The sequence below is a fragment of the Hyperolius riggenbachi genome, chromosome 1 (assembly GCF_040937935.1).
Source record: "Hyperolius riggenbachi isolate aHypRig1 chromosome 1, aHypRig1.pri, whole genome shotgun sequence".
NCBI classification, from domain to species: Eukaryota; Metazoa; Chordata; class Amphibia; order Anura; family Hyperoliidae; genus Hyperolius; species Hyperolius riggenbachi.
Window position 1 is genome coordinate 237461309 of NC_090646.1, and position 27607 is coordinate 237488915.

A 27607-nucleotide genomic window follows, 5' to 3' on the forward strand; every position below is an offset into this window, starting at 1 on the left:
GGTAGCTGTCCCCCATAATGGAGGGGGGAGCCGGAGCCGCGGGGAGGGCAACCCGACCTCTCCCTCCCTCTCCCGGGCCGCCCTCCATGCTCCCCCCTCAGATGTATAGTGAGCAGCAGCAGCCAGGGAGGGAGCGCTGTATACAACATACCTCCCTGGCTCCAAGCGCTGCTCTCTCGTCGCCGGTCTTCTCCCATCTGCCTACACGCGTCTACATACGCTGCTTCCGGCTAAACAGGAAGCAGCGTGTGTGTAAGCGTGTATGCAGAGAGGAGAAGACCGGCGGCGAGAGAGCAGCGCTTGGAGCCAGGGAGGTATTTTATATACAGCGCTCCCTCCCTGGCTGCTGGGGCTAGAAACGGGCATGGGCAAAAGGCATAAAACCGGACATCTTAATTGTTCGGTTTAACATGCCTTTTTGGACAGGACACAGCGGCCAAAAACCGGACTGTCCGGTCTAAAACCGGACACCTGGCAACCCTATTCCTGAAATGCTACATGAAGTGCTTTGTTCACAATGCTTCCATATGGAGACACTGCACTAGCACTTTGCAATAGGCAAGTGGAGTGCAATCGCCGTAGAATCACTTGTGTTGGGAAACAGCCCTAACCCATTATTCACCACACTGAATAGAACTGGGTATATCTTAGTACCTAGGTTCTCCACACATGGTACATGTACTCCAGGAAGAACTTTTATTAGGCGCAGGGAGTATTTATCATCCCTCTCGGTATCCACAAGTCAGGCTCGGGGGAGGGAAGCAGCCAGGAGCAGGGAGCCTTGTGCAGAACATAGCACACAGTGAGTGTTTTAACTCACCTCCCCCAGGATCCAGATGCTTGCAGCCATTCTCCTTCCTGTCCTCAGAGGCTCTGTATCCCCCTGGTGAGGTTACCAGCTGTCATCATCATGCCAACAGCCAGCGATCTCACTACAGGGTTACAGCGCCACCCGGTGGACGGAGGGAAAACTGCACTGCTAGATCCCGGGGGGGGGGGGGGAGTAAGTGCAGGGGCTGCTGCAGGCTCTCTAGCAGCATGATTTTTTCCCCGGTTTTAGGGTTTGCAAAAAAAATTGCACCCCTTTAAGACCATAAAATATGGAAATAATCATACCGCCAGGCAGGTTAAACTTGTCACTGTAATCCATTAGGGTCATCTGGGGGATTAAAATGCTGATTCTTCATATCTAAACAACCCTTAATTAATATGTTTAGTTATCTTAAAGCATCATGGAATGTCTGAAAAGCAGGGGTCAAGTGGGGCGTGGACGCAGGTGGACGACGTCCACTTGCTTTTTTCAGAAAGTGGACTCCGTCCACCCTGGCATCTGTGGAGGGAGAGAGCGCAGTGGAAGGAGAGCTGTGTGCAGCGGTGGGGAAGGGGGGCCATTTCCCCCCTCCTTCCCTCACCTTGGGGCTCTCCATCCCCCGCTCTCCCCTCCAAAAGTAACAAATGAGCAGCTGGCAGCCGGCGGGAGTCGAAACTTACCTCACTCTCCTCCGAAAAGCTGAGTAAGTACTGATGTCCGGTTCATTTGAGCCGGTTCTTTCCTGTGAGTTGTGTGATCCGGCTCATCACACTGAACTGAATCAGTTCAGTGGATGAGACAGGAACTGAGGCTGAATACTGCAGCTGCAGTTCCTGTCTCCTCCACTGAACTGATTCGATTCAGTATGATCAGCTGGATCACTGAACTCACAGGAAAGAACCGGCTCAAATGAACCGGACATCACTACTTACCTGGCTTACCCGAAGGAAGAGGTAAGTCACGCTGCTGTCAGGCTCCCACAAATTTTAGTTGTGGAGGGGTAGAGGGAGGAAGGGGGAGCCCTGAGGGGGGAGGAGACATTCCCCGCTGTGCCCACCAATCCCTCCTCTCTGTGCTGCTTGACTACATATACTGGGGATATATACACCTGTCTACATATACTGGGGACATATACTCCTGGCTACATATACTGGGGACATATACTCCTGGCTACATATACTGGGGACATATACTCCTGGGCACATATACTGGGGACATATACTTCTGGGCACATATACTGGGGACATATACCTCTAGCTACATATACTGGCACTTATACCCCTGGCTACATATACTAGGCAACTATACCTCTGGCTACATATACTGGGGACTACTATACTCATGGCTACTTATACTGGGGACACTTATAGACCTGGCTACCTATGCTGGGGGTACCTATTTTGGGGGAACTGCTGTCAGATTATCTGCATTTTTGTGGAACCGCTGTTATGTATTTTGGGGAACAGCTGCCAGAATGTGTATGTTTGGGGGACTACTGCTGCCAGATTATATGTATTTTGGGGAACTGCTGCCAGATTGTGTATGTTTGGGGGAGCACTGCTGCCAGATTATATGTATTTTGGGTGTTACTTGTATTTTGGGTGACTCACTGCCAGGTTTTGCGTATTTTGGGGAACTGCTTCCAAATTATGTGTATGTTGGGGGAACTGCTGCTGCGACATTGTCTATTTTGGAGGAACCACTGCCATATTATCTGTATTTTGGAGGAACTTCTACCAGATTATGTGTTTTTTTGGTGAAATGCTGTCAGATTACATCTATTTTTGGGGGATACACTACGGCAGAGCTCAAACTTCCCCGGCAGACCTTTTACACCACTGCTAAGGTCATGTATATTTGGCCCCACCCATGACCACGCCCACATTATGTTTGACTACGCCCATTTTTTTGGCACGCCGCGCTACGCGTGGCGCAGGGCTTTTTAGGGTGGGTCCACTCACCTTTTTTTCCAGGACTAGACCCCTGCTGAAAAGCATTTATGGAGACCTCTTAACAAACGTAAGACAAAAAGAAAAATGTGAGTGCCCCGAATAGTGTAATGCTGTTGATTGGATTGGTATTAGTAGCAATGAATAGTAGACATTTTACTCACAAACATGGGTTGCCACCACAGGCAACCAGTATATGCGCAGATGGGGAGGTTATCCTGCCCCTCTTCAGGCTAAGAAGTCGCTCTCCGTATATAGGAAGAAACAGGGCAGAAACGCCCATCCACCAGGTGAGTAGTCAATGATTTGTGTATACAGAGGCGCCAGAGAGTATAACATATATTAAAAACAGTTTAAAATGAGGGGAACTGGTGGACTTACCTCCCCATAAATGACACAACAATAATTTATCTTTTAAACGTATTCAACATTTATTTCTTACTCCAATGCAGATGTCATTGGAGTAAGAAATAAATGTTGAATACGTTTTAAAGATGCATTATTGTTGTGTCATTTATGGGTAGGTAAGTCCACCAGTACCCCCATTTTAAACTGTTTTTAATGTATTTTATACTTTCTGGTGCCTCTGTATACACAAATCTTAACAAATATATATGGGTACTTATAGTACTCCACAGTAGGGAAACAGTTTACAAACTAGATTGAATGTTTTACTGTCTCTAATTAGTGGCAGCCTAATAAGTGTCCCAGAGTTAGAAAAAGGTTAACAGTTCGTGTATTTTATCTCCATCTGCTCTCAGAAGTTGTATTCTGCCAGGAAAATTTGTATGGTTGTTATTAGCTTATCAGTGATGATTACTATATTCCTGCTGAGGTAACATCAAGACAGATGCTGTCACTTCCATGCCTAGAAATTAACTCTTTCAGGCAGCAAAATAAATCTAGTAAAACAGCTTGGTTATTAGTATGTTTTGCACTGTACATTCACATGTTTATCTCATCATGTCACATGTTGCCTCGGGTACACTTTAATAAAGACCACTCCACGCCAATCGGCATGGACGCAGTGACAGCTGCAGGACCGACTAACGGCAATGGGGGTGCAGTCCTGGGGGCGTGTTTTGCACGAGATCGTGCGCTGATGCGAGTGCATCTCCCCTTGAATGATGGAGCTCTGCTGCGTCATTAGTCTCCCAGTGGCGATCGCCACTAAGAGACTGTTAAACGGCGAAACCGCTGTCTATTTACATAGTACAGTGCTGCGATCTAAGGTCACACAACTGTCCCATCTAGAAGCACAGAGAGTGATCAGTTCTCATAGGATGATGTCTATGAGAGCCGATCACTCTGATTGGTTGACGGGGAGAAGGAGGGTGGGGAAATAAAAAGCAAATAAATATTTATTTGAAAAAAAAAATCTGGGGAGTGATCAGACCCCACCAACAGAAATCTCTGTTGGTGGGCAGAAAAGGGAGGGGAATCACTTGTGTGCTGGGTTATACGGCCCTGCAGCGAGCCCTTAAAGCTGCAGTGGCCTAATTTGTAAAAAATAGCCTGGTCACTAGGGAGGGTAAAGCCTGTGGTCCTTAAGTGGTTAAATATGCTTGGTTTGCAATTGTTGCAGATAACCAAAAAACGAAAACGTGTTGGAGCGCAACAAGAGCATAGGCTTTCTGGTGTCAAGATTCAACCTTCTTATTTAAGGTACAAATGCCAGCTGTAAATGTTGTCCTTTGCTTTAGAGATTCAGTTCTCAGCTACACACACTCTGTGCTGTGTTGCCTTATGATACTGGAATGTTTGGAAAGGAAGTGGAACTATTTCATGAAATCAAGGATGCTTTGGTAGATTACAGTTTATTTAGGATAGGAAGTGAGCTGTATTCCTAAACATTTCTAGCCCAGGACCAGTGCAATTACAAAATTACAAAAATGCTCTGGAAAAGCACTTAGAAAAGTGCTTTTACCAGAAACGCAGCGCGCAGTGGAGTGCCGGGAGGGGGGAAAAAAGCGTACAAAAACGCAAAACATTTGCGTTTTCGATTTTAGGTGTGAATGAGCCTGAATGTATTTAGAGAGTTTAGCCTGTTTAATTCCCTCTCATTTGTGTCTAATCACAAGTTGTAATTTGATCCTGCCCTATGTCACATGACTGCCAATGGCAGATAAGCAAATAAGCCCATTTGAAAGTACAGGCTGTAAACAATAGGTCTGCTTCCATGAATCAGGAAGTAGAAACAGTGCAGATTTATTTTAGGATTTGTATCAGCTGTAACAAAGAAATGTTTTTGTTTAAAGGTTATTATGCTGTTGTGCATCTTTTAGACCAGAGTGGAGGTCTGAGTTCAGGTCCACTTTAAGCAACTGCCAAGTCAAATTCCTTGTAGGTGCAAACTTATTTGGCCAAATAAAAATCTTTCTGACTCTGATCTGAACTTCAAAATAACTTAATGTATATGAGAAAAGGCATCTCTTGTAAGCCACAAGAAACTGTAGTTATTCTGTGGACAGAACACAGTCTTGGAAGGACTTGAGTATAATTCAGTCACTGATTAAGGGAAACTGCATAAGAGGATTGCTAGTATGCAATCAAAATTCAACTAGTACATCCCTCTGACCAGCCATCCCTTTGCAGCAAATGACCTCAGCAATCTCCAGCATTAGGGCTAGTGATTATTCAACAGATGCAGAAAATGTATTTGCATGATTAATCTAACAAAATGTTGTAGTGTAAACTTTCCCTGGTCCACTCATTAAGGGAAAAAATGGTAATTTCAACAGACCAGTAGGACCAATGAGAATTTTAAGGTGCTTTGCCATTTGGATGCTTCTGATCAGGGGTGTAAAGGTGCCCACTAACAGTGCATTTTACAACAAAGAATCAGCCAAGCAAACAGATAAATGCAATCGAAAATAAAATATCATAATACATGGATTATTTCACCATCAACGAACCAATCTGTACTTCCTATCCATCCCATCAGGTGTGCGGCAGTAAAGGCGTGTGATATCATGATCTCCAACGTGCGTTGCCCTCACAGTGTAAAATGACCCCCCCCCCCCCCGGTGCCTGTGTGCAGTATAAATCTCACCTGTCCTGCTGGCACAACCCTCGGCCTCCTCTGACGTCATTCCCGTGTGGCACCAGGTGAGTGTTTGTGACATCGCACACTCCCCATAAGGTGACACTTGCAGTAATGACTGACATGGGGGTGATGGCAGATATGGCCTGGAGTCACGCCAGTGGGACAGGGGAGAATTTACACTGCACAGGCACTGGGAGACATTTTACATTTGGGGATGGTCAGGCAGGTGGCAAAGGCTGCGTCGTTAGGCCGATTCTGGATAGATTTAGGCAATTGACAATTCCGGATAGAATTCAGCAATCAGCCTTCGGTGTATGGGCAGGCAACAGATCTCTCTCTGATCAAATTTGAGCAGAGACAGATCTGTCTCATGGTCAATCTGCCCATACATTGATTGCTAAATGTATGGACACTGTCACGGAACAGCCGTGAGAAACGCGGGCGAATTGGAAGGATCCGCGCAGTCCAATTTCTGATCGCTCTCTGGCTAAATTTGTTCAGCCATTGCAGTAATTAGAAACCGACTATATACTAGAAAGATCTAAGGGAGCCAGAACCTATTCCTATTAATAATCAATTTATTACATATGACCAGTATCAAAAAACATACAACAGTGAACAAGACGCACATAAAAACCCCCATAAAATCAACTACGATTCATCAACTCTAAATGGCCAGGCTGTGCAAAAAAATGGTAGTGAGTCTCTGGAGTGCACTCCTTTCAAAAAGATCCACAAATATCATAGATTGCAAACTATTATTCTTCAGGCCCAGGCTTCAAAAAACATTGATGATTAGTGACATCCAGAACGGTGGCCACCGTGGGTCAACCCCGTGTGCTTTGTTGCACGCCTCTATGTATTGGTAACATATACATGCTCATTACTGACATAACATCCATGTCAAACCTCTCAAGCCAAACCCAGCAGAGATCTTAAATATCAACATGCATCAAACGCTAGCAGGGGCGGATTAGTAGTTGCATTGTGCTATCCAAGCATTAGATCATTAGATCATAACTCACGACCGGATGCCTCCACGTCAGTGAATACTTCTGCCCAGCTGATTGGTATACGCGTGATGGTTCTGGCGTCCAGTAACTCTCCGGTAGTTTCAGGAGACGGCGTTATGTTTGGCGAGAGGAAGAGCATGGAGGCACGGGGGACCGACTCCGCCTACGTAGCGGACGTCACAAGCACGTGACGCGTTTCGTCCAATGGACTTCCTCAGACGTGACGTATTCTCCGCATGACCACCCCTTCTTATCCTCCAACAGGGGTGGGATCATGCAAAGTTTATGTGAAGATTAAAAGATAGCGAATTGTCACTGTCAGATAATGTTAACGCTGATGCTTCCACTGCGGGACAGACAGTACAAAAACATCAGAGGAATGCCTTTATATTAAGATCCTTGTTAAGACCCAGAGGATGCAAGCTCCCACACTGATAAATCCAATAAGATTCCTTTCTAAGGAGCTGGTTATCATAGTCTCCTCTCCTCTCACTTATATTCAATTTGTGAATGCCCATAACTTTCATTCCCCTGGGATCAGCATTATGTGCAGTCTTAAAGTGCAAAGCCATAGGATTCAATTTTTTCCTATCAATTGTAGTACTTCTAATATTAGATATATGTTCACCAATTCTTGTATTCAGAGAACGATAAGTCTTGCCGATATAGATCAGGTCACACGGACACCGAATCTGATAGATCACTTTTTCGGTTGCACAATTGATGAAATCGTTCACAAAAAAGGACTTAGATCTGTCATGATTGTAGAACATAGTGTCCTGATGAACAAATCTACATATTTCACAACCACCACAAGTATGCATTCCTTTCCTCTTACTGATTTTTATAGTCCTTTCCCTGTTGAATTCACTATGTATAAGCAAATCTCCTACATTGGTACAACGTTTAGCTGCCATGTGTGGATAGTCACCCACAATCTTGTGAATAGTTGGATCTCTTAATAATAAGTGCCAATGTCTAGATAGAACGGATCTTACATCACCAAATTGGGCTCCATAAGTGGTGACAATTCTTGATATTGGTGGTTCAGCATTATCAGCAACTAGAGACAGGTTCTCTTTCCTGATCAATAAATCTTTCCTATTTTGGGCCAAAGCTCTATGATATGCAGTGATAATAATTCTATTTGGGTACCCCCTCGCCAGCAACCTAGCCCTCAACTCACCCGCCTCTTTCTTGAAGTCATCAATTTTATTACAGTTTCTGCGTAATCGCAGAAACTGACCAGTAGGCACTGCCCATTTTTGGGCAGGTAAGTGAGAGCTGGATGCAGATAAGAGGGTATTCCCAGCTGTGGGCTTCCTGTACGTGCATGTGGTTAGAGTGTCTCCATCTTTACCAATTTTTAAATCCAAAAAAGAAATTGACTCCTGACTACATGTATAGGTCACAAAAATATTACGATCATTTTGATTAAGGGCAACCACAAATTGGATTAATTCATCCTTGGTGCCCCTCCAAAGCATCAAAACGTCGTCCACGTATCTTAGCCATAGGGCGACGCGCTCCCCATACCCACGGATGCACCTCACCAAACGCAGTGATAAGGGAGGCAATGTGGTTATATTGTCCCGTGATAACTATGAAAAAGAAGCACTGCGTTTGTTGGGTGACAATACCACATACGAAAGGGTCAAGATTAATCCTTTTCCGGCGTTGGTTGATAAGATCAACCGTAAATTGCAGTGGGGCTTCCTGGAGGGGCATATCTTGGAAAGGGAATTAAAGTATTTACAAATCAAGGAATATACTGTTCCAACTTTTTATTATTTACCGAAGACTCATAAAGACTTGATGTCCCCCCCAGGACGCCCCATTATTTCAGGGAATGGGGGTCCTCTCGAAAGACTGGCAGGATTTGTAGATCTAAAAATTAAAAGTATTGTAAAGGGTCTGCCATCCTTTGTTATGGATACCAGGGATGCGTTGGCTGGCATTGAGGGAGTGCATGTGGAAAGGGACTGGTGGCTGGTAGGTCTGGACGTAGAGGCGTTATTCACGTCCATACCCAATGATAAGGGCCTAGAGGCCTTGGAACATTTTTTGAATATTTATTTTAGTGATCATGTGGGTCAGTCGGATTTTATTCTAGATTGTATGAAATTGATTCTAGAAAATAACTTCATTGAATTTGCAGGTACCACGTATAGACAAAAGAGGGGAGTGGCCATGGGGGCGGCGTGCTCTCCTGCCTACGCATGCCTTCACCTGGGTTTTTGGGAGCAGGAGGTGGTGAGGTGCATCCGTGGGTATGGGGAGCGCGTCGCCCTATGGCTAAGATACGTGGACGACGTTTTGATGCTTTGGAGGGGCACCAAGGATGAATTAATCCAATTTGTGGTTGCCCTTAATCAAAATGATCGTAATATTTTTGTGACCTATACATGTAGTCAGGAGTCAATTTCTTTTTTGGATTTAAAAATTGGTAAAGATGGAGACACTCTAACCACATGCACGTACAGGAAGCCCACAGCTGGGAATACCCTCTTATCTGCATCCAGCTCTCACTTACCTGCCCAAAAATGGGCAGTGCCTACTGGTCAGTTTCTGCGATTACGCAGAAACTGTAATAAAATTGATGACTTCAAGAAAGAGGCGGGTGAGTTGAGGGCTAGGTTGCTGGCGAGGGGGTACCCAAATAGAATTATTATCACTGCATATCATAGAGCTTTGGCCCAAAATAGGAAAGATTTATTGATCAGGAAAGAGAACCTGTCTCTAGTTGCTGATAATGCTGAACCACCAATATCAAGAATTGTCACCACTTATGGAGCCCAATTTGGTGATGTAAGATCCGTTCTATCTAGACATTGGCACTTATTATTAAGAGATCCAACTATTCACAAGATTGTGGGTGACTATCCACACATGGCAGCTAAACGTTGTACCAATGTAGGAGATTTGCTTATACATAGTGAATTCAACAGGGAAAGGACTATAAAAATCAGTAAGAGGAAAGGAATGCATACTTGTGGTGGTTGTGAAATATGTAGATTTGTTCATCAGGACACTATGTTCTACAATCATGACAGATCTAAGTCCTTTTTTGTGAACGATTTCATCAATTGTGCAACCGAAAAAGTGATCTATCAGATTCGGTGTCCGTGTGACCTGATCTATATCGGCAAGACTTATCGTTCTCTGAATACAAGAATTGGTGAACATATATCTAATATTAGAAGTACTACAATTGATAGGAAAAAATTGAATCCTATGGCTTTGCACTTTAAGACTGCACATAATGCTGATCCCAGGGGAATGAAAGTTATGGGCATTCACAAATTGAATATAAGTGAGAGGAGAGGAGACTATGATAACCAGCTCCTTAGAAAGGAATCTTATTGGATTTATCAGTGTGGGAGCTTGCATCCTCTGGGTCTTAACAAGGATCTTAATATAAAGGCATTCCTCTGATGTTTTTGTACTGTCTGTCCCGCAGTGGAAGCATCAGCGTTAACATTATCTGACAGTGACAATTCGCTATCTTTTAATCTTCACATAAACTTTGCATGATCCCACCCCTGTTGGAGGATAAGAAGGGGTGGTCATGCGGAGAATACGTCACGTCTGAGGAAGTCCATTGGACGAAACGCGTCACGTGCTTGTGACGTCCGCTACGTGGGCGGAGTCGGTCCCCCGTGCCTCCATGCTCTTCCTCTCGCCAAACATAACGCCGTCTCCTGAAAATACCGGAGAGTTACTGGACGCCAGAACCATCACGCGTATACCAATCAGCTGGGCAGAAGTATTCACTGACGTGGAGGCATCCGGTCGTGAGTTATGATCTAATGATCTAATGCTTGGATAGCACAATGCAACTACTAATCCGCCCCTGCTAGCGTTTGATGCATGTTGATATTTAAGATCTCTGCTGGGTTTGGCTTGAGAGGTTTGACATGGATGTTATGTCAGTAATGAGCATGTATATGTTACCAATACATAGAGGCGTGCAACAAAGCACACGGGGTTGACCCACGGTGGCCACCGTTCTGGATGTCACTAATCATCAATGTTTTTTGAAGCCTGGGCCTGAAGAATAATAGTTTGCAATCTATGATATTTGTGGATCTTTTTGAAAGGAGTGCACTCCAGAGACTCACTACCATTTTTTTGCACAGCCTGGCCATTTAGAGTTGATGAATCGTAGTTGATTTTATGGGGGTTTTTATGTGCGTCTTGTTCACTGTTGTATGTTTTTTGATACTGGTCATATGTAATAAATTGATTATTAATAGGAATAGGTTCTGGCTCCCTTAGATCTTTCTAGTATATAGTTTGACATTATTTCAAGGTGAGACGGAGAGATGTTTATGTAAGTTGATATCCCGTACCAATTTATTCTAATCAGAAACCGACATTCCTGGTTTTTCTTTTTTTAATAAAGATAGTTCTTTCCCTCCTTCCCCCCAAAAGGCAGGAGCCTGCTGCAGCTGTCCCCGGCATCAAGCTGTGCTGATGGCCCACCCATCAGATAAAGCTGATAAGCAGCGTGACAGATCCAATTAAGTTGGGAAAAGTCAGACACTCTGGCTACAATCCCAGCAGGGGAGCTGACAAGTAGCTTGCTGCCCCAAGCTTCAAAACAGCCTTCACTTAGGAATGACCTGCTGTAAATCCCAGATGTATATCACATTCCATAAACTGCTATATGTGTCATATTTTCTGTATTGCCAGGCTGGCAGACCCTCTAAACTAACAGAGCATGATGGGCCCTGTCTGGTGCTGGTTCTGAGAAAGTTTCAGAACATTCTGAGGTAAAGATTGCCAGTTAGGCAGTTCGAAAGTGCCCTGATGATACCACAGGGGTCCCACCCCTAATGTTTGGTATCAGGCTGCTGGGTAAATCGAGACAGACCTGAAAATGTTAGTAAATCTGCCCTGACCTGTACGGTTCTGTGAGATAGAGCCCATATCTGGTTAGATATGATTTCTGGTCCCCAGGACAAGGGGAGGACTCATCTCATATTCTAAGGGGTGTGTGGCTCCCGCCCTCACTCCCTCCTACTGGATCAGGGGCATAAGAATGGCAGAGGAGCCAAACTCAGTGTCCTCCACCTTGAAACACCATCTTAATCACATCTGTGCCAGCTTGAGGATATGCTGGCATCCACCTGGTCTGAACTCTGAACTGAACAAAAGGAACTATTCAGCCAAATACTTAAAGTTGAAAGCGGTGGGCACATCCAGTGTAAAAAAACGCCTTTATTGGAAAAAGTATTAAAAATTGTATGAAAAGAATACAACAGCTACAGTTGCTAGGAGAGGAGGACAAGCATGTACACATGCTTGTGCATGCTTGTCCTCCTCTCCTAGCAACTGTAGCTGTTGTATTCTTTGCATACAATTTTTAATACTTTTTTCAATAAAGGCGTTTTTTTACACTGGATGTGCCCACCGCTTTCAACTTGAAGTATTTGGCTGAATGGAACTGTGATTTGGTCTGGAGCACTCCAGGGAGGCCCAGTGAAGTAGCCCTGTGCACCTACTTTTTCTACATATTTTGAACAAAAGGAACTCTACAAGTTTTTCCCACAACAGGACATCTTTCCACAAATCCTAAGTATTTTCTCCCTTTTTATTTCATACTAGCTATTAATGTTTCAATAATTGTTGATTTTAATAATTTTCTGTATATATTAATTATTTATATTGCACGTAAATAAAGACTTTATAAAGTCGTTTACTGTTCCGCTACACCTGCTATACAGCCATACACAGAAACTGAACTCAGGTCTCTGAGGAGTCGCTACTATTGTTGATATCTAGACAGAATACAGCGTGTTTTAACCGTTTTATTTGCAGGATCAGTCAGTCAGTCGGTAGGGACCACTGGCACTTACCAGTGGTAGTAGCAGATATACCCTGAAATAGTGTGTAAGTTGTAATTACCGTACCTCACAGGCTCCCTTCTAGTCGGGCTGCTGCCCAAATTCCGTCGATTTCCGTGCACTGATTGCGACCACAGTTTGCATGGTCTGTGTGCTGAAACCGATTGGAAGGCAAATTGCGTTCCGACCACTAGGGCTCCTGTGACAGTGGTGGCAGCGGTGGGATCTGTGTTGTGCTGAAAGTATCTAAGATAGCGCTAACGCTATCAAGAAACGAACTAATTCGTTGGTGTAGCTGGAATGTAATATATTTTTTTTATATATACAGAGAGACTGTGTAGCCAGTACCCCTCCCCAAAAGTTTTATTTTATTTGGCATGGAAATGTCCGGGAACTACAAGAACATGTGCCTGGCGGACCTGCAAAATCTTTGCCAAGCGAGAGGCATTGACGTCGGCCGCAAAAAACAACAGGACCTGGTAACGGACTTGTACAGATGGGATAGCCAGCAACTGCGGGAGCTGGATGTGTCCGCTGAAGTGGATACCAGCCCATCTGACTCACGTCGAGAGGAACCAGAGATTGAAGATCCTGAGCGTACAGAGGTTGAGCAACCTGCGGGCAATGCGGCAACAGTTACGCAGAAGACTGCCAGTGTGGACCCCGATCGCAGAGTTTCTCCGATTTCTCGCCCGGAACCGGCCAGTACTGGAATGTCCATTTGTGCTGGCCCGGTAATGCAGCAGGCATTACGAAAGCTGATGGACACTGACCTGGAAAAGTACATGCAGTACATGGCGGAGCAAAAGCGAGAGGAGCGCCACTCTGCAGAAGCCCGTGAGGAGTGGGAGGAACGGAAGCTCCAACGACAGCATGAGCTAAACATGGCAAAAGTGCAACAGGCCAACCGGAGTTCGCCGCCCAGCCTCCCTGCATCACCCGTAAGTGCAAAATTTAAATTTGCTAATATTGAAAAAGACACTGACATTGACTTTTTTTTGCGGTCTTTTGAAAAAGCATGCCATCAGTATCGTCTGTCCCAAGACCAGTGGGCCAGATATCTGACACCTTTGCTGCGCTACAAAGCACTTGATGCTTTCGCAGAGTTACCTGCAGAGAAAGATAATGATTATGCCACTATAAAAGACGCTATCATTACCAAATACCAGCTGATGCCAGAAGCCTATCGCAAAAAGTTCAGGTCCTGGCAGAAAAAGTCTTCTGATTCTTACCGAGATGTGGTCAGCAGCTTGCTCACCACACTCCGCCAGTGGACCCTAGACCTCACCAAAGGGTCTTATGATGTCCTGGAGGACTTGATAGTCCTAGAACAGTTTCTGACCATTTGCCCTGCTGATGTACGACATTTTGTGCTGGAGCACAAGCCTGCGTCAGCAACTGTCGCTGCAGACCTTGCTGAAACTTTTGCAACTACCCTGGTGCCTGACTTACGCAGAACTGCACCACCCAGCTGGAGAGGAGGTCAGCCCAATACTCTGGCAGACTCTCCTGCCCCTGTGAGCCATCAGCCACAGAGGCCACCCAGCGCAGCTGCTGCACCCAGGCCTGCAGCACCTGAGGGGGTCACCTGTCACTACTGCCGCCAGCCCGGACACATGAGATTCGACTGTCCGGTGCGGAGGCAGACACCACCAGCACCTGGATCATCTGTATCACCTGTACCACCTGTACCTCACCCACAGCAGAGGCAACCAGCCAGCGAACCACAGCCTGGATCATCAGATTTTGTTCTGTTTGCCCGCGGAAAGGAAATCCGCGACCGAACCGGCCAGCAGCAGCCTGTTAGAGTGAACGACAAAGTTGTCACTGGATTCCGAGGCACCGGAGCTGACATCACGTTAGTTCACTCACACCTAGTGCCAAAGGAGAGCATCAGCTCCAGCCAATCCCTTGCCCTTACTGGAGTAGAGGGCACTCTTTCTCACATTCCCCAAGCTCGGGTGTCCATCGACTGGAGGGTGGGGGTTCAAGAAAGGGTTGTTGGGGTTGTGAAGGATCTCCCAGTCCCTGGGTTTATGGGGACTGATTTGGGCAAGCTAGTGTCCTACTACGAACCTGCCACAACCGCCTTGTCGCTCACGGAAGTAGACGGACTCTCCGCCCACCACCGGGTACTTTATACACTTGGGGGAGCACCAGGGGGAGGTGGGTTGAATGTGCCCAGTTGAAGGGTACCGGGTTCAATAGTGCCTGCTTCAAAGGTACCTGAGTTTGATGTACAAACTGTCTGTTGTGATGAAGATGTAACGGTACCTGTGTTTAATGTACCAACTGTCTGTAATGAAAATGTTACTGTACCTGTCACTGTCATTAATGCATGTAACCATGATTTGAGTAATGCCAATCTGTGCCATTCTGAAGGTATACCTGTACTAGCAGTAACGTGCAGCTGTACTGCTCAGAACCTGAGCTCAGAACAAGTGGAGGGGGTTCCGGCCTCCTTCCCCTCCTCTGACCACAGGGATGGTACCATTCAGCCACTGACCACATATGCAATGGGCCAGCTGGCTGAAAGCGAGAGTGCTGCATTTATGCAAGCACTCCAGACTGACCCCAGCAATGAGACCTTTCAGCCGCTGGCCTCGTGTGACATGAGCCAGTTGGCTGAAACTGGAAGTGCTGCAAGGATTGTGGACTCAGCACGGTACTCTTCCTTCCGTGCTGACCCCAGAAGTGAGAGCCTTCAGCCGCTGACTTCCTGTGTCATGGGCCAGCTGGTTGAAACTGACAGCTCTGCATTCACAGCAGCACTACAAAGTGACCCAAGCCTGGAGGTGCTCTGGCAGCAAGCCGATGGGCCCCTCGCAGACGGGGCCGCTTTCAAGGTGTACTGGGAGGGTGGGAGACTGTACAGTGAGTCTGTACAGCCCCCTACAGGTAAACCGCAGGCGAATACCAAATGGCTTGTGGTCCCGAGTGCGTTCAGGGGACATGTGCTGAAATCCGCACATAGTAATCCCCTGACAGGGCACTCAGGTGTCCGCAAGACACTTGCCTGTATTCGGAAACAGTTTTATTGGCCCAGGATGAAGAGGAATGTAGCCAAATACTGCAAGGCATGTGCCGTCTGTCAGGAGCTGGGAAGGTCCAGGGATTCCCGCGGGGTTCCCTTAGGTCCACAGCCACTTGGCAGGGAAACCCTGCGTGGGCTGGCTGTTGACCTACCCAACCTACTGCCCATTGTCAGCAGTCCTGGCAGACGCCCCATCCGAACGCAGTGGCGCAAACGCCCTGTCCTGAACGGTCCATGTCGGGTCAAGCCTGAGGGTAGCGGACAGCGACCTGTCCAGGTGAACCGAGCCACAGGCTCTAATACGTTCTCCCGCCGTACCGGCAGCTCGAGACCTGTCAGCCAGGTTAGCGGCAATGACACACATCTTGCTGATGCATGTCTATCTGCCTTCTCCCCAGGGGGTGCTGCCACGGAACAGCCATGAGAAAGGCGGGCGAATTGGAAGGATCTGCGCAGTCCAATTTTTGATCTCTCTCTGGCTAAATTTGTGCAGCCATTGCAGTAATCAGAAACCGACATTCCTGGTTTCTCTTTTTTTAATAAAGACAGTTCTTTCCCTCCTTCCCCCCCAAAAGGCAGGAGCCTGCTGCAGCTGTCCCCAGCATCAAGCTGTGCTGATGGCCCATCCATCAGATAAATGTAACGATTGGTGTCAGCACGCAGAGAGAATCTGATTATTGGTGATCTGCAGTATCACCAAGAATACAGATATATACCTGATTATTGATGATCTGCAGAATCACCGATAATACAGATATATTGCTAACCTCTGGACACCTGAAGTGTGTGAGCGTTTGGTGTAACAGTAGAAATTGGACCACCGTGGTAGCAGGTGGTCCAATATGTAGAGACAGACTCTACTGCAGTCAAGGACTCCAGGAGAAGGAGTCCCTGACTGGTTTAGCAGCAGTGCCCCCTCTGAGAAGCAGAGGGCCCCTGCAGGGAGGCTGAGCACCCAAGGGGTGGGTGACAGCCAGAAAGAAGCCGGGTCGGCAACACACTGACAGATAAAGTGCACAAACGGTAAGCTGATTCGGTATCCAAGGCAAGCAGGGTATGGCAACGGAATATCAGAAGTGCAAGGTACCAAATCAGAGATCAGAGGAGTGGTCAGGAAAGCAATACGTCATAACAGATATCAAACAATGCCTAGTCTGGGTGTGAGGTCCGTGGTCTCTACACCCTGGAACTAGTCTGATGTATAACAGGATGATAACACACGTTCCCTAGTCTGGGGTGTGAGGTCCGTGGTCTCTACACCCTGGAACTGGTCTGAGGAATAACACAGATGATACACAGTATTCCTAGTCTGGGGTGTGAGGTCCGTGGTCTCTACACCCTTGAACTGGTCTAAGGAATAACACAGATGGTACACAGTATTCCTAGTCTGGGGTGTGAGGTCCGTGGTCTCTACACCCTTGAACTGGTCTAATGAATAACACAGATGATACACAGTAAACTGGCTAAGTGTGGATTCCCAGGTCCTCCTGGTTCCACCACACTGAAAAATCTGACTAGGTCTGAGTGCTAACACATAGGTATTCACAACGCCAGACAACCAGCAACTGAACAGCAAGAGGTATATATAGTGGAGTGCTCTCCAGCGCCACCCAGCTCCCATCAACCAATCAACCACTGAGCTGGGATCAGCTGACCGCCTCGATCAGCTGATCCTTCTCCTATTGGCATAAAGAGCCCGTCTTGCGGTGCGCGCGCGTAGCTCCCCATCTGTGTACACTACTGGGTCCAGCCAAACCGGACGCATGTTGCTGCGGGGAAACCGCCACTCTGTGCGTGGACACCGCCGCCTCACTGTCGGAAGGTGCGGCGGTTTCTCCGCAATCCGTCACAATAAAGCTGATAAGCAGCATGACAGATCCAATTTAGTTGGGAAAAGTCAGACACTCTGGCTACAATCCCAGCAGGGGAGCTGACACATAGCTTGCTGCCCCAAGCTTCAAAAGAGCCTTCACTTAGGAATGACCTGCTGTAAATCCCAGATGTATATCATATTCCATAAACTGCTATATGTGTCCTATTTTCTGTATTGCCAGGCTGGCAGACCCTCCAAACTAACAGAGCATGATGGGCCCTGTCTGGTGCTAGTTCTGAGAAAGTTTCAGAACATTCTGAGGTAAAGACTGCCAGTTAGGCAGTTCGAAAGTGCCCTGATGATACCACAGGGGTCCCACCCCTAATGTTTGGTATCAGGCTGCTGGGTAAATCGAGACAGACCTGAAAATGTTAGTAAATCTGCCCTGACCTGTACGGTTCTGTGAGATAGAGCCCATATCTGGTTAGATATGACTTCTGGTCCCCAGGACAAGGGGAGGACTCATCCCATATTCTAAGGTGTGTGTGGCTCCCGCCCTCACTCCCTCCTACTGGATCAGGGCCATAAGAATGGCAGAGGAGCCAAACTCAGTGTCCTCCACCTTGAAACACCATCTTGATCACATCTGTGCCAGCTTGAGGATATGCTGGCATCCACCTGGTCTGAACTCTGAACTTTGAACTGAAACAAAAGGAACTCTACAAGTTTTTCCCACAACAGGACATCTTTCCACAAATCCTAAGTATTTTCTCCCTTTTTATTTCATACTGGCTATTAATGTTTCAATAATTGTTGATTTTAATAATTTTCTGTATATATTAATTATTTATATTGCACGTAAATAAAGACTTTATCAAAGTCGTTTACTATTCCGCTACACCTGCTATACAGCCATACACAGAAACTGAACTCAGGTCTCTGAGGAGTCGCTACTATTGTTGATATCTAGACAGAATACAGCGTGTTTTAACCATTTTATTTCCAGGATCAGTCAGTCAGTCGGTAGGGACCACTGGCCCATACCAGTGGTGGTGGCAGATATACCCTGAAATAGTGTGTAAGTTGTAATTACCGTACCTCACAGGCTCCCTTCTAGTTGGGCTGCTGCCCAAATTCCGTCGATTTCCGTGCACCGATTGCGACCACAGTTTGCATGGTCTGTGTGCGGAAACCGATTGGAAGGCAAATTGCGTTCCGACCACAAGGGGTCCTGTGACAGACACCTTTTTTCTCCCAGATGCAGGATTCTCTCCTTTTTCTATACGTGTGGCTGGAAGACATAAACCGCAGTCAGGTGGGAGTAGCTGGAGGCTCTCATTAGTAGCTTTCAGGAAAGGAAGAAAATGTTATGCAATTTTTTGCCCACAAGGCCTGACTTTATCTATCCTTTAATACTGAGAGTGAAAACTGAGACCTTATCAACAGCATTATCCCATCTGAAACCATAAAACTCAAGACCAGTTAGTTGGGAAAAAAAAGTACTGTTATAATTAGCAATGGATATTTAATGGTTATTTAAAGAGGAACTTCAGCCTAAACAAACATACTGTCATTAAGTTACATTAGTTATGTTAATTAAAATAGATAGGTAATATAATCTCTTACTTACACTGTTTTAAAAGAACAGGCAAATGTTTGATTTCATGATAGCAGACATCTTTTTGATTGAAAGGAGGTGACAGGGAGCATGAGACACGGTTCCAACTGTCCTGAGCACCTCTCCCAGTTGCTAGGCAACGTGAATAACAGCATAGGAAATCCCATCATGCTCTGCACAGCATCAGGGGAAAAAAGCCGGGCTTTTTTTCTTCAATGGGTGGAGCTTAGCTAAAAATGCAGCTAAAAATTATGCTTTGGTAAGAAAAACAAAGTTCTGATGCTGTGAAACTGTTAAAGAAACACCAAGCCTTTTCAGTTCTGCTGAGTAGATTTTTAGTCCGGAGGTTCACTTTAAGTAGGTTGCTCAAAGGCACTTGGGTGAAAATAACTGCATGGCATGGCTTGCATTTTTAATCTGACATACATCATTATTTTATGTGAAGTTCATTACAACCTTAATTACGGTATTTGTTAACTTTGGAATGTATAATTCTGACATTGTCTGACAGACAGTGCCTGCAAAACAACTCATCATGTATTAGCAACTTCTTCATTTTAGTGAAAAACTATTTTCCTCTTATGTGAATAAGGGCTCGTTTCCACCATAGCGAATCCGCATGCGGCGACGAGATGCGGATTCGCTTGGTACACTGAAGGGGCCGGGGCTGTTTCCACATGTGCGGCGTGCGGGAGCGATTTGGCGGCGGGACAAATCTGCACGACGGGACCCACCGAATTCGCCTGCGTCGGGAATCCGTGCGAATCGCCGCTAATGTATTTAATAGTAAAAACGCATGCGTTTTTTACATGCGTTTTTACCCGCGATTCGCGTGCGATTTCGCACCTTTTTCAATGTTATTTTGCCCTGGCAGTGTCATGGTTAAGAAATTGCACACGAAATCGCGGGTAAAAACGCATGCTGAAACGCATCCGCATGCGTTTTTACAAGCGTCGGAATGCCGGCGAAATCGCGTCGCAACAGTGGAAACGAGCCCTAAGTAATGAGTTCTGGGCTTTATTTTGTATGGTGGTGCAAGAGTTCAGATGACATGCACAGTTTGTGCACAATCTAATTTAAAGCTGGACAATCAAAGTCTTCTTTTTCAGCTGTGGTCCATCAGTCAAAGTCTTGTTTTTCAGCTGTGGACTGTCAGAGGTCTGCAGAGAGTACAGGTATCCTTTATTGTCATTGGACCCCCCTCCCCCTTCAGTGATCCACAGAGCTAGCCATGCTAGCTGACCACTGATGTAGTTCCTGCAGTTAGGTGCTACCTGCTTGTCCTCCCCTCACCATCGTATAACACAGGTTCAAACATGTTTCATCATTTCTAAACTGGATGGTACAAATAAACGGACATGGTAATGTAGCTTATATGTTATGTACAGTATGGTTTAGTGAGATCTAGAAACAAACTTTTGTCAAAACTAACCAAGGATAATGTAGATAGTAACTTTAATGACCAGCTGCAAAAAAAGGTTTGCTAACTTTCAATGCTCATGTCATCTTCTACAAGTAAAGTATATAACATTAGAGGTTTTACATTAACGTGAGCCTCCACTCTTACTGACAGTGGAAAAGTCCTTTTAGCTCAGTTTAGAACATTGCAGGAATGAAAGAATTCCAAAAAGCATTAATAAATAAATCTATCCTTTAAGTTATATCCATACTTCCTGATTTGTTTTAAAACCCCTTTTTTTCTTTGCTTATAATCCAATTATTTTTTTCCTATGTCACTTTCACCTATAGCGTCGTAGGTGGCAAATACCCCCCTTCCTGGGGGATTCTCAAGATTTTCTTTCTTTTCAAAAACACCCCCTAGACAGTAGTGACACAATTCAACTGCCAAAATAGTGTGCAAAAGAGTACTGGAACCTTTTTTATATGATCCTTTGCAATGTTAGACTGCAATGTTCAATGGCGTATAGCCAAACCTAGAGAGTGCAAGTGTGGCGTTCTTATATGAAGAAAGAATTAAAGGAACTTAAACTAGCTGTAATTAAAAAGAAAACTGGGCACCTGTTCTGGTAAGGGCTGTCAGAAGGAAAAACAGGAAATCTACCCAAATGGAGGGATACTTTGTCAGTGAGACAGGATGCTAACACTAAATTCCGGCAATAAAAGATACAAGCAAGGATGAAAAGTTTCTAGTCCCTCCTCAGAGTATTCTAAAAAAAAAAAAAAAGTAACATTTTTGTCTGGTTTCACTTTTGCTCCTTCTATGACATCTTCTCTTTTCTGCTTGGTTTGCCCATCTGCCTGTGTGCCCTTCACAAACTGCTATATTTGTTATTCATCAAGTTCGATTTAACTCAAAACAAATGGCAAATCAGGGTTATAACTTTTTACCCATACCGTCTTATTTAATAAGGCAAAAACAATAGTAATTCATAGCAATCAATCACAATTCTTCTTTTGCTAGCCAGACACAGTCAGATTCGATCCATCCATTTCATCTATTACAGCAGCAATGCCAAAATGATTAAAAGTGATGTAGATAATACATGTAGTGACTAACTGCAGATTCAAGTTTCTCCTTAGCTCTAAGTACTCACAAAATCTTCATGAAGGAAAGTGTAATACATAAGAAATGCTGCATGAAGGTCCATTTCCCCTTATAAAGAAGGTACCTGCAAAGATAAACAAAGGTCCTGATTTTCTCAGCTCCAGAATGTACACTGTGCAATCAGCTTGTTTTGCACCAGTGATTAGGTTTACCTTGTAGGAAGAAAATGGAAGTTTGTATGCATGTGTAAATTTTACCAAGGTTTTTTAACCACTTCCCCTACCCCGGGACGAGTAACTATGCCCCTGCATTTCCCCATATCTTCTCGCAGGGACGTAACTATTATGTCCCTTGCTGCCGCACACTCCCTCTTGCCCCCCCCCGAATCCCCCCGCGCTCCTTACTACTGCCGATTGCTAGACGGGAGATCAATGAATGGGAACACAGTTTCCATTCATTGATCTAAGTCCCCATGTGAAAGATGGTGCCGTCATTTAAAATGATACGATACTTACACGTCCGCGCATTACTTCCTGTTTGTGTAGGAATACTACGCATGGGGAAGTTATGCATGAGGCCACCTTGTGGCCAAATAGCAAAATTACATCTACAAATTTTTTTTTAAATTAAGACTTTTTTATATGTCAAATTAACCCCTTACCTGCCACACTTTTTCCTGTTAAAACGCAGTTAGAATAAAAAAAATTCTTAGCAAAAAGTACCCCCCCCCCCAATTGGTGGTGAAAAAAACCAAGATATAGATTGTTTTGTTGTGATAAGTAGTAATAAAGTTGTAGGCGAATACATGGAAGGAGCGCTGACAGGTGAAAATTGGGTCTGTTTTTTTATGGGGAAAATCCCTTGGAGGTGTAGTGGTTAATATTCCACATGATTAGATATTAGTGGTTACATAGAGGTTGACAAGCCAGTGTTTTTATCTATGCAGATGAGGCGGTTGGAACAGTAGTCAAATTTATCAGTCATCTTTGCTCTCCTGCAAAGTAAACAGAAGCCAACATACTTCTCTTTGACTCAAGTAACAGTTTTAATGTAAAGTTCAAAAAGCTATTATGTGTTTAAGTAAAACAACCTTGTGGTGTGTGGGTACAATGTCAACTAACCATACAACTTAACAGGGAGGTAATTGGCAACAGTTTGGAAAAACAACAGTGGAAAGCAGGTATTGAATCCTCCCTGTTCACCATAACCGTTAATAAGCAATACAATGAAGCAATCTACTGTATATGCAAACATTTTTGCATTTAGATCACTTCATTGTGTTGCTTGTTAATTGCTGTGATTAAAGGGAATCTGAAGTGAAAATAAACTTATGAGATAATGAATTCTATGTGTAGTACAACTAAGAAATAGAGCATTAGTAGCACAGATATCATAAGGTCTCATATTTTTTCCATTGTAACATTATAAACTTAGAGAGAACCTTAGGTGAGAGGGACAATGGAGGCGTCCATATTTATTTCCTTTATACGTACAATACCAGCTGCCTGGCAGTCCTGCTGATCTCTCGCTGGCTGCAGTAGTGTCTACTATAATCAGAGAAAAAGCATGTGTGCATCAACCAAGTGAACCTGACAAATCTGGCTTTGCAAATTTGGCCTATTGGCTAATCACGAGATTGAGTGCAGTGTGTGAGCCAGCCCTGAGCTCCAAAGCTCGGTGCGACCCATGCTTCATTCCTTTCCTTTTCAAGTGTGTTGCACCCAAGCTATGCTCAGCAGCAGAACGCAATGGACGTCAAGGTAAGTGCCTGTTTTTAAATATTGGGAGGTGAAAGGTGCGGATGGCTCTCCCCGGCGCTGGCCACGCTTGGGGGGGCCGCCTGCGCCACCCAGCCTCCCCCCTCCGGGGTGCTGCTGTGGTTCCCAGGCAGTGAGAGCGCCTGGGACCCCGCGGTCCCCCGGTTGTATGGGGGCATTGGGAAGCCTCCCCGAGGCGCTCCTGGATAGTGCTTTATAGCATGAACTAATTCCCGCAGGGCAAACCGCTTTGCGGCATTGGTTCAATGGACCCTGCATTAGTTGGCATGCGAAAGCAAATGCATATTTGCATGAGCATTGCCTCATGAATAGCCAATCAGGCCAAATTTGCTCAGCCAGTTGTGTCAGGTGTTCACTTGGTGTTTAATGCACACATTTAAATTCTCTGTGCTGCAGTAGTGTCTGAATCACACACGTGAAACAAGCAAGCAGCTAATCTTGTCAGCTTTTTCGAAGAAACATCTGATCTGTATGCTTAATCAGGGTCTTTGGCTAAAAGTCTTGAGGCAGAGGATCAACAGTACAGCCAGGTAATGTGCCTTATTTAAAGGGGAAGAAATATGTCAGCCTCTATATCCCTCTCATTTCAGGTGTCCTTTAACTACAAGAGAGAAAAGCAGAAAGAGAACTGGTCAGTGTTGTTTCTTTACATTGTTCAATTAGCCAGCTAATGGATTGCTAAAGAGTAATAGACTAATTTGCTTGGACCTTTGGGCCTATGTTTTCCTACCAAAATCCATCAACCAAAGAACAAGCATTAACGATGGTTGGTTCCCTGTGCAGATTAATTTATTAATTTTGGAACCTAATGAATGCTGTCTCCCCTTATGGTGTGTGTGGGGGTGTGTTGTGTGTGTGTGCGCAGGTAGGCAGTAGAGAGGTATAGGGGATGATAACTCTACCACTTCTCTTTTATATCATTCTTTATGTGGTATTATGTCCTAGCAACCCTCACTTTAAATAGTGGGTGGGGAGCATGGAATGGAAAATTAAAGAAACCAGTTAACACAGAGTAGGGAATGAGACCTCAGTGATGCTGACAGTTTCCCTTCTAGAATGCGTGTATCATGTTCTAATGAACATCTAATGAGCATAACCATACACTTTGCCACAACAGTATGCTGGCCAAAATAAAGAATGGATAATCTCAACTAATGGATAAAGAAGCAAAAAGAGCTTCCTACTAGAGCATCTTGTGATACTATTGGTGGCTTTCCTGGAAAAGAGAAGATGAGGATAATCATTCATGGGCTGTTATAAAGCCTGTCTCTTCTGGGGAGAGAGAGGTTATTGGGTTGTATGCACAAAATGGGGAGAAAGAGTCCCTGCGTCTTATACGGCAAAGGCAGGGAATCCCTGACTTACGAATACCCGCCGATATGAACCACTGACCTGCTGCCACCGCCCCACTGTGCTTGGCTCTCCCTTGCGTGCCTTTCCTCCATCCCCTTTGTGTCTCCGGTCGCCCCCGTGCCCCCGCGGCTGACCTCATCCACCACATCAATTACATAACCGATTAAAAGGATAGGTTAATACTATGGTAATAAACATAAACGGATGAATACAGTGCAGTCATTTCCAGGGCTGCTAAGGTTGCAAAATATCATCTATACTTAACACAACAATGCCTTAAAATTATTTTTTAATTTTATTATTTAAATTAATATGATTGTACTCAGTGCTATTATAATAGTATATCCTTTAAAGAGAACCTGAGCTGAAAATTCAAAATAAACATACACAGGTCATACTTACCTCCTGTGTAGTCCCCTCATCAATCTCTTTCTCCTCTCCTGCGCCCTGTTTTTCCACTGTGATCAATGGCATTCTCTGTCCTCCATTTTGAAAATGGCCATTGCCCCATAACCGCTACATGGTCAGCACACTTACACTGTAATATCACCCACTTGAGCCATAGGGAAACATGTACATTACCTTGCACATTCAGTTGTAACTGACAGCTGCTGATATATAACTGACAGCAACTAGTATATTTCAGTTCTGACAAAATATTTTCAGAACTGGAAGGGATCACTGTAAGAAGAAAATGGTGAGCTTCTGAGAGGAACTGACAGTGAGGTAAATATGTAATATTCATTTGCAGCTACATCATGTGTTTATTTTAAATAATTTTACTCAGTTCAGGTTCCCTTTAAGCTCAATGAATTCTATCATCTGACGTTCTGATTCTGATCTGACATTCTTAATCAAATGCATCAATAAATGACGGTAAAGGCAGCAGTCATAGAAACAGCTGTTCATCCGTGCTAGTTATCCTCCAAGTTTGCTTTTGATTAGTCCAGACATCTGGAGAGACTGTTGTCATGGTAATGGAATACACAGCACACAATGGATTACTGAATTCTGCCCAATTATTTACACAGTGTGTTTCTTGATGATTCCTACTGAATCAACTTGTTGTGTGTTTACAAAACATAGTTTACTTTTCAAATAAGAAATAAATTATTACTTTAACCCCTTCCCTAACAACCACTTTAAATGTAAGTCACAAAGAAAGTTTGTGTCACTGGGGTCAGGTTTAATTTACCAGTGTCTATGTGGCTGAGGAAGGTAGGAGTAAAGATGGTAAAGCAACATTTTCAAGTATGACCTGATAGATTGCCAGTAAATCTAATATTTCTTTTCCCAGATCAGATATCCTTTAAAGGGAACCTAAACTGAGAGGGATATGGATGTTTCCTTTTAAACAATACCAGTTGCCTGGCAGTCAGGGTTGCTCGCCAGAGATCGCGAATTCGAATTTACTCGAAGAGCGATACTGCTCCCGAATTCGAAGTCGAATGTACCCGAATAGTCACTCTCGAATTCGGCCGTGATCACGGGTGTTAACGCGTGATCACGAATTCGGCTTCGGTATCCAGGGGATGACGTCATTGGGCCAATCAGAAGGCCCCCAGCCAAGGCCCTAGCAACCAATCAGAGGAGGGGATCCTGGCTCTCCCCTCCTTTATATAAGGCGGCTGCCATCTTAGGGAGCCCGTCCTTGCTGTGTGACTCTGTGGTACTGAAAGCATCTCCAGTGCTGCTGCATGTCTAAGCAAGTGCTTTTCAACTGTTAAACCCAGCGTTTTACCTCCTACACACGTTCTACACATATTGATTATATTGTTTTATAGTTAGTGATTTGTTATAGTTCAGTCAGCTAGTGTAGTGTACTGTATACTGTGCTAGACTAGTGTTAGGTCTGTGTGCAGGCTAGGCCTGCTAGCCTAGGTAGCCTTAGCCTACTAGCTTAGGTAGGTTAGGGATTATAGTTAGTTGTGTACTAGTACTAGTTTATTTAATGTGTACTGTTAGTCTGTGAGTTTATTAGCTTCAGTACTGTGTTAGTTACTTTACAGGCCAGCATCTGTTGTGATCTGTGACTGTCATCTGCTCGACCCTATTGATTGCATCCATGTGTGACAGACTTTAATTGTCACTCACTGTCACACGAGTTAGTTATCAACTACTGTATACAGCCCCGTTTCTCTGGGCGTGCGACACGTGCCATCGCCTGGGGCGCTTTATTTTGCGGCAGGAGGGGGGCGCCAGGGTCGGGGGAACAGACATAATAGTTACAACTCACCTTCTCCAGCCGTTACCCCACAGCTTCAATGTCTTTCCTCTCCCGTCGTCCGTCGCCTGGTAACAGCGCCCCCTGAGATGACGTATCGCGTGTCATCACAGGGAGCGCTGTTACTGAGACAGATGCCGGGAAAGGAAGGACATTGAAGCAGCGCGGGTTCGGCGGAAGGAGGTGAGTTGTAACTATTATGTCCGCTCCCCCCGCCTGCCACACAACTGCGGGAATCTACCTAACTAACCTAAACTGCTGGAACCTACCTAACTGACCTAAACTGTGGGAACCTACCTAACTGACCTAAACTGTGGGAACCTACCTAACTAACCTACACTGCGGGAACCTACCTATCTAGCCTAAACTGCGGGAATCTACCTAACTAACCTAAACTGCGGGAACCTACCTAACTGACCCAAACTGCTGCAACCTACCTAACTGACCTAAACTGCTGCAACCTACCTAACTGACCTAAACTGCGGGAAGCTACCTAACTGACAGGCCCGGCCCTAGACTTTTTGCCGCCTGAGGCAAGCTTTAAAGAAATCGCCGCCCCCCCCCCAAGCCGTGGGTGTGGGGGGCCGCCCGAGCTGGAGGGGATAGCGGGCAG